Source organism: Ipomoea triloba, chromosome 4 (genome assembly GCF_003576645.1).
Source record: "Ipomoea triloba cultivar NCNSP0323 chromosome 4, ASM357664v1".
Classification (NCBI taxonomy): Eukaryota; Viridiplantae; Streptophyta; class Magnoliopsida; order Solanales; family Convolvulaceae; genus Ipomoea; species Ipomoea triloba.
Window position 1 is genome coordinate 29,553,611 of NC_044919.1, and position 11,098 is coordinate 29,564,708.

Consider the following 11,098-nt stretch of genomic DNA (forward strand, 5'->3'; position numbering starts at 1 on the left):
GAGGTATTACGGAGGATGATAGTTGCTGGTTCTGCCAGAATGTAGTTGAAGATACGGATCATGTCCTGCGTAAATGCCCTCTAGCAGCGGAAACTTGGTCTGCATTAATGCCTAATCACCATATGAGGCACCTAAACAGCCCTCTAATGGTATGGCTAGACAAAGGCTTGGCACTCAAGAACGCAGGAAATTCCCCTAGCAACGACAAAGCCCTATTTGCCATCACGTTGTGGTGGATCTGGAAATGGCGCAACGAGGCCATCTTCAACAGCAAAATTACACCCATTCAGGCTAGAGTAAGTTGGGTTTCAGCGCAATGGACTGAGGTCAATAATGCATTTAAAATGTCTGAATTTCGATCGACTTTCGAAAATACACAAGGCTGGAAGAAGCTTTGTTGGGTCAGACCACAAGGAGATTTTATGAAAATGAACGTTGATGGATCTGTGAATCTGATAACCAATAGAGCAGGGTGTGGAGGAATCTTAAGAAACAAGAAAGGAGAATGGAAAGGAGGATTTGTGAATAACATTGGGTTTTGTTCACCTTTCCAGGCCGAGGCATGGGCTCTACTAAGGGGAATACAACTTGCAGTTCAGCAGGGTTGTAGAAACGTCATTTTTGAAAGTGACTCGAAAGAGGTTGTAGAGTTTATGAACAAGAGCACTAGATCAACCACAGCGGTGCATAACATTTTGATAGCGTGTAAGAAGGAACTCTTCAAAATAGAGGTATGGAAGGTGGCTTGGGTTCTATCTTCAACTACATTCTGGCAGAACCAGCAACTATCATCCTCCGTAATACCTCGTCTTCTTCTATTCTGGTTGGTAAGGATTTTCTCATGCCTAACTAACCAGATGAACGTCTTGATTTTGTTTGGAATTTTCAGTTTCCATATGTTATTCCATTTGGATGGTGTTTGGCTTTTTTTTTTATGTAATTTAATGGCCCAATTATTAAATATAAATATAACTTATAACAGGTATGTAAACATCACAAGCGTAGTAGTCTAGCCTCATAGCGGAATCCCTCTAACTATACATAGTTATTTATTTAATTATTGTGTTAAGGTTCTTAAAGAACATTAAAACTGGATAGATCGAGCTTTTCTCCATAATTAATGGTATTTTTTTAATTTTTTTTTTTTTGTATATGAGCAGTGGGAGGGCGGTAGTAAAACTTAAAAAAAAAAAAACTCACGTGTCATCATTATAGACAGATATTTGGTATATATAAACAAAACAAACTTAGTTATCTAGCGAGTTTGATCAAACCACTAATTGAGTTAATTAAACTTGTAGCACATAATACTTAATTTAATATATGTAATTATATATATATACGAAACAAATAATAATCTTACATTAATTGCATTGTCCAAAAAAGTTTTCAGGGTCACAGGTCACTGCCCTCTTTGGTCGAGCCATGTCATAGTACACATGATCTTCTTAGTACAATTTATCTCTCCGTTTGATTTATGAATAGTATAATTTATTATACATGAGTGATATTATTTAGTATATACTCTCAAATAGTGACAGAGAGTTTCTCTCATCAGAAAAAAATCAAAGCTTAATTACTAAGTGTATGACAACTATATAGTCTAAATTAATGTTGGGTTGCAGCCTTATAATTTAGGAATACGTGCATACAATAGTAATACTATGGTGTTCGATGGTGTTTGGCTTTTTTTTTTATGTAATTTAATGGCCCAATTATTAAATATAAATATAACTTATAACAGGTATGTAAACATCACAAGCGTAGTAGTCTAGCCTCATAGCGGAATCCCTCTAACTATACATAGTTATTATATTTAATTATTGTGTTAAGGTTCTTAAAGAACATTAAAACTGGATAGATCGAGCTTTTCTCCATAATTAATGGTATTTTTTTAATTTTTTTTTTTTTGTATATGAGCAGTGGGAGGGCGGTAGTAAAACTTAAAAAAAAAAAAACTCACGTGTCATCATTATAGACAGATATTTGGTATATATAAACAAAACAAACTTAGTTATCTAGCGAGTTTGATCAAACCACTAATTGAGTTAATTAAACTTGTAGCACATAATTACAACAAATAATAATTAATATTATATATATCTTCAACTACATTCTGGCAGAACCAGCAACTATCATCCTCCGTAATACCTCGTCTTCTTCTATTCTGGTTGGTAAGGATTTTCTCATGCCTAACTAACCAGATGAACGTCTTGATTTTGTTTGGAATTTTCAGTTTCCATATGTTATTCCATTTGGATGGTGTTTGGCTTTTTTTTTTATGTAATTTAATGGCCCAATTATTAAATATAAATATAACCTTATAACAGGTATGTAAACATCACAAGCGTAGTAGTCTAGCCTCATAGCGGAATCCCTCTAACTATACATAGTTATTATATTTAATTATTGTGTTAAGGTTCTTAAAGAACATTAAAACTGGATAGATCGAGCTTTTCTCCATAATTAATGGTATTTTTTTTAATTTTTTTTTTTTTGTATATGAGCAGTGGGAGGGCGGTAGTAAAACTTAAAAAAAAAAAAACTCACGTGTCATCATTATAGACAGATATTTGGTATATATAAACAAAACAAACTTAGTTATCTAGCGAGTTTGATCAAACCACTAATTGAGTTAATTAAACTTGTAGCACATAATACTTAATTAATATATGTAATTTATATTATATATACGAAACAAATAATAATCTTACATTAATTGCATTGTCCAAAAAAGTTTTCAGGGTCACAGGTCACTGCCCTCTTGGTCGAGCCATGTCATAGTACACATGATCTTCTTAGTACAATTTATCTCTCCGTTTGATTTATGAATAGTATAATTTATTATACATGAGTGATATTTATTTAGTATATACTCTCAAATAGTGACAGAGAGTTTCTCTCATCAGAAAAAAATCAAAGCTTAATTACTAAGTGTATGACAACTATATAGTCTAAATTAATGTTGGGTTGCAGCCTTATAATTTAGGAATACGTGCATACAATAGTAGATACTATGGTGTTCGTTTATATATTAAAAAAAAAAAAAAGGGGAGGGGGGGTTAATTGGGGATTTTGGGTCATTATGTTTCATTTGTAGATAGAGCATGTTCTGTTTTCTACGGTGAATTATTAGATTTTATAGTTAAAACACAAAGTATGTATCTTTATTTGAATTTAGTTAAAGACCTTTCATATGCATTGTTGTCCTGAAAAAGAGGATGAAAGCTTTATTTTCATTCTTGTGGTCCAGTAGCATCAAACCCTTCCCTTTATATGGGAGGTGGTGGGTTCGAGTCTCAGTGGAGGCAACACTGACTCTTGTGCTTCAATAGGAGATACTGCATTGTAATAGAGTTAGTAGTATTCAAAAAAAAAATTAGAAGAATATAAAAATTAGGAGATACTGCATTGTAATAGAGTTAGTAGTATTCAAAAAAAAAATTAGAAGAATATAAAGAGTGTTTCGTCTTCATCAGTTAAGGACAGTGTAATTAGAAGAATATAAAGAGTGTTTCGTCTTCATCAGTTAAGGACAGTGTTAAGTAGTCGTCATGACAATCCAAGAAAAACAGGATAATTTTTTTTTTATTTTACTTTTTAATTTTCACCTCTAGTTAACCAATGGCAAGACATGCATTATTATGCAGAAGCGCATCAACCTTTTATCAGACTCATTATAACGAAGTTTTTTTTGGTTGAAGGGAAGAACAAGGGTTATTAAGAGACTAATTTACTTATTATATATTCAGGAATAAAGAAAGAATAAAACTAAGAATATGATTATGATCTGGAGATTGTTATATTATAATCTTTAGGGAAATGATATTTTGTTCTCAAGATATACACAATCATCAAAACACTTATTCATTGACTAATTTGATAGTCATAAGAGAATATTTAATTAACATACAATGAATAATCTCTATTTATTTATACTTCATTTAATTACCATTCTAAAAATGATGCAGTATCACCTTAACTATCATTTATCAGGTAGTTAAATGCATGGTATATATTTGTAGATGAAGTTAGCTAATTGTTTTAATTATTTTCTCTAGCTAGTTGTCTGTGGTGAGCTAGCTGTTAGACATCATTGTTGAAGACATGCAAAGTGTCCTTGTTGGTTTTTAAATTTAGACAATTACAATTCCTTTTTATGGTCAGACAAAATTTGATGGAAGAACGTTTAGTCTTTGTCTGAGAAGAAGTAACCAAGATGAAGACGATCTCAAGAGTGCTTTATCTTTCTTTAGAAAGTAGTTGAGATAAAGACAGATCAGAGTTGAGTAGCTCTTGTCCAATGCCTGCAACAAATTAAATTAGATGTGGCATGTTGCATAGCATTTAATTTCTTGTTACAAGTAATAATATAATGGGTCAGTATAGGTTTGTTTGTTTGTGTTTTTTTTTTTTTTTNTTTTTTTTTTTTTTTGTTTTTGTTTTTGTTTTTTTTTTTGTTTTTGTTTTGTTTTTTGTTTTGTTTTGTTTTGTTTTGTTTTTTTTTTGTACAGTTTGACAATTTATTTAAACTTCTTTTATATAATTTATTGACCTAATTATTAGATATAAATATAACCTTATAACATGTATGTAAACACATGCACAATAATTTAACCTTATAGCGGAATTAAAAGGTCAAGCGTACCTCTAGCTATACATAGTTATTATATTTATTCATTATTGTGTTAATTGCTTAAAGAACATTGGAATTGTTGGGAGCTTTTCTCCATAGTTGATGGTGTATTGTATAGGAGCCGTGGGAGAGCGGGGCAGTAAACCATAAAAAATTCAATGTCATCATTATAGACATATATTTAGTATATATAAACAAAACAAACTTAGTTATCTAGTTTGATCAAACCACTGATTGACTTAATTAAACTTGCAACACATAATACTTAATTAATATATGTAATATATTTTATATGAAACAATTAATAATCTTACACTAATTGTATTGTCCAAAAAATTCAAGGTTCTGCCCTCTTCGTTGAGCCTTGTCGCACATGATCTTTTTAGTACAATAATTTATTTTTTTTTGTGTGATTTACGAACTATTATATAAACATGAGCTATATTTACTTAGTATACACTCTACCGAGAATTTCTCCGGACTGCCCGAGTAAACAATGTTTTGAAAACATATTATGATCCGAAAGAGGGAATTAATTAATAAATGTTCAAAAATATGGAGATAGGATTAGGTATCATTTAGATGCATGCCGCATTATCATGTTTTAATTTATAATAAATTAGAGAAATAATATAATATATATGCGGGGAAATTGTCATTTTGCATTGTACTAAGTGTATGACAACTATATAGCCTAGCAGATTAATGTTGGTTTGCAGCCTTATAATTTAGGAATACGTGCATGCAATAGAAGATACTATGGTGTTCGTTAGTTTATACCGAAAACTTTAAGTGGGGTCATTTCATTTATAGACGGAACATATTCAATTTTTTATTAGGGTGTTCTACCGTGAATTATTAGACTTGGTAGTTAAAACACAATGTATATATCTTTATTTGAATTTAGGTAACGACTTTTCATCTACACGTTTGTCCTAAAAAAGAAGATGAAAGCTTCATCATTTTCGTCCTTAAGAAGAATATAAAGAGAGTTTTGTCTTCACCGGTTAGGGAATACCCTAGCTAGATGATGTGATAACAGAGTTAAGTTGTCACGACAATCCAAGGGGAACAGTACAATCTTTCATTGATTTCGCTTTTTAATTTTCACTTCCAGTTAACCAATAACAAGACATGCATTATTATGCAGAACTGTATCAACCTTTTCTCCAACTCATCATAACCAGAACATTTTTTTTTTTTTTTTTTTGTTGTTGAAGGAAAGAACAAGGGTTGTTAAGAGACTAATTTATTTATTATATATTCACGAAAAAATAAAAAAGAAATTAAAGAATAAAACAAAGGATTATGATCTCGAGATTGTTAAATTAAAGAAAAAATTCGATAGGAAGAATTGAATGTTTAGTCTTTGTCTAAGAAGAAGTAACCAAGATGATGAAGATGGAGCTCAAGTGCTTTATCTTTCTTTAAGAAGTAGTTGAGACTTGAGATAAATACAGATCAAAGATTCAGAGTTGAGTAGCTCTATTCAATACCTGCAACAAATTAAACCAGATGCGGCATGTTGCATATAGCATTTAATCTCTTATATATTACTGGCTAGGTAATAATATAATAATGGGTAAAAAAAAGAAGTTTGACAATTTATTTAGACTTCTTTTATATAATTTAATAACCTAATTATTAGATATAAATATAACCTTATAAAATCTATGTAAACACAAGCTTAATAGCCTAATCTTATAGCGGAATTAAAAGGTCAAGCGTACCTCTAGCTATACATAGTTATTATATTTATCTACTATAATGTTAAGTTGCTTAAAGAGCATTGAAATTGTTGGGAGCTTTTCTCCATAGTTGATGGTGTATTGTTTTTTTGTATACGAGTTAGTGGGACGGCGCCAATAAAACATAAAAAGTTCAAGTGTCATAATTATAGACAGATATTTGGTATATATATAAACAAAACAACTTAGTTATCTAGTTTTATTAAACCACTGCTTGACTTAATTAAACTTGCAACACATAATACTTATTTAATATATGTAATATATATTATACGAAACAAATAATAATCTTACACTAATTGTATTGTCCAAAAAAATTTCAAGGTCATAGGCCGTTGTACTACCCTCTTTGTCAAGCCCTGTTGCACATGATCTTTTTAGTACAATTTATCTTTTTATGTGATTTACGAATTATTATACATGAGCGATGTTTACTCAGTATATATTCTCAAGTAGTGACTGAGAGTTTCTCTCATCAAGTATCATTTGGATGACATATATGTTTTGTTAGAAAATCATACTTGCGCAGTGGAAGCATCAAATTGCATTTTCTATGATTCTATGTAAACGAGGGAGTTAGAAAAGTTTACCTTGAAGCGTGCTTTGTCAGAATCAAAACCGTCCACCGGTCGAGCACGTGAGAACTCCCAGAGATTTCTACGTAAAAATTATTTTCCTGACTTAATCTCTGTTTTTCAATCTCCCTTAAGAAATAGGGCAAGACTATATATATATAGCCTGGTTTGGGCCCAAAGGTGCTAGTCTTTAAAAGCCCAAAACTACCCAGTATTGAATTAGTCCATTAATCAATTATTAATGTATTAATTCAATATCGATAACTCTTTATCGATTTCTTTTAAAGTTCTCAGCATTACCACAAACCATTAAGGTGTGACTTTCTAGGTTCATAGTCAAACTAGCAACGAGTAATATTTAATAACTCATTATTAAATAATAATTCGTAAGTCATGAGTGACACCTAGCAGTATGTCATGACTACCTAGTTGACAATGAATATATATTAATATATTATAATGAACCTTTCCGTTACAAATATCATGCAACATTCTTTCCACACAACACTTGTTCCGAACCAGGTAAAGGTCATGGTCAAACTTAGCCAAACCCATAAACCCGGTCAATATGTCTATTCAATATTCTTAACCTGAAGTCCAACTTCATTACACTCTGGCCAGAGATTCTCGTTTTATGATTATTGAATAGACTGGAACATCCTTGTTACTTCAAGGTGGTGGATCCTCTATTGAACACACACATGTCTCCGTACAATACTGAACTAGGCCACCAAGTACACTTATAATCCCATAAGGAACAAAAGACACATACTAGCAAAAACTAGTCCATCATATGTACGGGACAACCATGTCGTCTCAAGTCAAAGGATTATTGCATACTTGTAACATACAACATACCGATGACACGTAGGTAAACACCATGCGGTACGTTGTAGTCAGTCAATGTTCAATGACTTGTTCTCTAATAATCATCCACATGTCCACTCTCTGTATCTCATACAGAATGGCATGAGACTCACCATAAGAAGGACAATGTGCTAGTCTTATTGAAATTCTAATGCCCAATTAGAATTCCTATGACTAGGAACATTTTTATAATACTTCATTTATTAATTCTTCGTCACTCATATTCTTTAACACTTAAGAATGAAGAATTAAGAAGATTGTATGGAATAAAAACAAATATTAAATAAGCCTTAATAAAATAAATAAAACAATTATTTATTATATTTATTTAATAAGAAATTAATGCCCAATAAACAATAAATGTTGGCTCCTAGGGCATACATGTCTTACATGTTTTACTTTATAATAAATTAGACAAATAATATAATAGAATATGAGGGGAAATTGTCATTTTGCATTGTACTAAGTGTATGACAACTATATAGCCTAGATTAATGTTGGGTTGCAGATAGATATATATACGTGCATGCAATAATAGATATTATGGTGTTCAATTTGTTTATACAGAAAATGTCAATCATTTCATTTGTAGACGGAGCATGTTGTGTTTTTTTTATTATTGTTTTTTACCGTAAATTATTAGACTTTGTAGTTAAAACTTAAAACACAAAGTATGTATCTTTATTTTAATTTAGGTAAAGACCTTTCATATATATGCACTTTTGTCATAAAAAGAAGAGGAAAGCTTCACTTTCGTCCTTAAGAAGAATTAAAGAGAGTTCCGTCTTCATCGATTAAGGAATAATCTAGATGATGTGATAACATATCAGAGTTAAAGTTGTCATGACAATTCAAGAAAAATGATATAATCTTTTATTGATTTCGCCTTTTAATTTTCACCTCGAGTTAACCAATAGCAAAACATGCATTATTATGCCTGTATCAACCTTTTTTTCCAACTCATCATAATTATATTTTTTTTCTTTTTGTTGTTGTTGAATGAAAGAACAAGGGTTGTTAAGAGACTAATTTATTTATTATATATTCAAGGGAAAAAGAAAAAAGAAAAAAGAAAGAATATAACTAAGGATTATGATATGAGTTATATACTCTGTATATAATCTTCAGGAAAATGACAGTGTTTCTCTCTTAGATTATAAGCTTATAACTTTTTTTCCATTAAATTATTTAGGTATCTACATTAGCCACTCAATTATTTTAAGGTAACAATTCTCCCACATTTTCTGTAAAGCTGACATTTTTACTCTTAAAAATATGGACAAAACATATATTTCATTTAATTTTCTTCTTCAACAAATTACTACTTATATGTGGAAATCAGAATAAAAAAAATATATTATAATTATACTTTGAAAAAAAAAAGAATAAATGAGAAAAAATACACCATTTATTTGAAAATATTATAATTATAATTTAAAGTTAATTCTAGTAACAGATAGTAGTTTGCAAATTGTGTCTGTTTTTTTTCCATTATTATTAATGGTAAAATGGTAAAAATTTCTATTTAATGGAAAGGAAGAAAAATTACCATGTTTAAAATAATTGAAAAGTTAATATGAATACATAAATATTTCAAAAGAAAAATATTGTATAAACATATAATTTAAGGAAAAAAAAATCATTTTCTATATAATCTTCCAACAACCATTACCTTATGCGTAAAACAAAATCTCGCCAAGCTTAAATAAAGAATCAAAAAACTCTATCATGCATGAAAGGCCTACGTATTAATTTTGAAATATTGGTTTTGTTAGTTCTTTTAATTATTTAAAAAAAATGACGTGATACATAATTAATCAGATAGCAATTGGTTTCTATCACGCATGAAAGGCCTAAGTATTAATTTTGAAATATTGGTTTTGTTAGTTCTTTTAATTATTTATAATAATAATAATAATAATGATGATGATGATGATGTTATACATCATCTTTTTTTATTTTATTACAGCATTAAAGCATCTTTTTTATTTTATTATTATTGATTCCCGTTTGTCTAGTACGTATGACTTTGTACATACAATCAAAAATCTTCGTAACTGTATATACAATATGATACAATTCCATGCATGCAAATTGAGTTCTATAGAAATGGAAGTAGTATTATAATTGAGATTAATATTTTTTGTTTTAAATAATAATGAACATATTTTTATGGTGAAGTTAAGGTCTCGATTTATGTGATTATTATTAGTGTTTTTCGTTTTGGAGTCGGTGCATATAGAAAAATAATTACTTAGAAGAGGGTTGTTTTTTTTTTTTTTTTTTTGAAAGAAGAAAAGGGTTGTTCATACTTGACAAAATTTAAAGGGATTTGAGAAGATAGAGTGAATTCTCAAAAAAAAAGAAAGAAGATAGAGTGATATCTATCAATCTGTACGTAAAGAGTTGTGAGATTGTTGTCCAAAATAAGAACTGCCCTCCTGTTGTTTTAAAAAAGCACAAAGCGCAAACTGTGTATTGTGGAAGTCATCATCCTAATACAAGAGACATGTCTATATCCTCATATCACCATATAACAATCTCCTCTCTTAATTTCTCTCTAATCATTCTCCCTTTTTATTCCATTTTTGTGGGTCATACTCCTAATTAACACTCTTAAACTTCACCCTATCAATTATTTTATAATAAAAATGACCCCAATTGTCATTAACAATAGCAAATTAAAATAACCGCCTCAAAACTCTTTTTATTTTAAATTAAGCAGGGTAAGTGTGTCCCATACCCTGTACACATCTTTTGTGAGACGTAAACAACATGCGTCACGTGCCCATGTAATCCATGTCAGGTGCCATATAGAGACAATATTTAAATATAATAATCTCTTCCGAAATTATCTCTTTTCCTTCCCATTTTTACCCCTCTCTTTCTTCCCAATTTTGTGACATTCCTAAGTCCTAACAATCATATATTCACTTAGTGATTATATTGAGTGAGGCACGAAGAACATAATTTCCCTATTCCTGAAACAATAATAAAATTAGACCCTATATATAGACTGGATAGTCTAGCCTATTTGCAACATTTTACAGTATAAAGCTAAGGGGTGAGATCGAAGCAATAACAGAAGACATACATACAGTGCAGACACAAAAGATATGGCATATATTCATTTCAATTTGAATTGAATGAGCCAAAGCAGTGGTTGGTCCACCGCCACAGGCAACCAAATAATTCCCACCCGCCCAGCTTTTTCTTGTTCTTCTCAATTTGACCGCACTGCATGCTATATATATAATATATTAGCCTATATT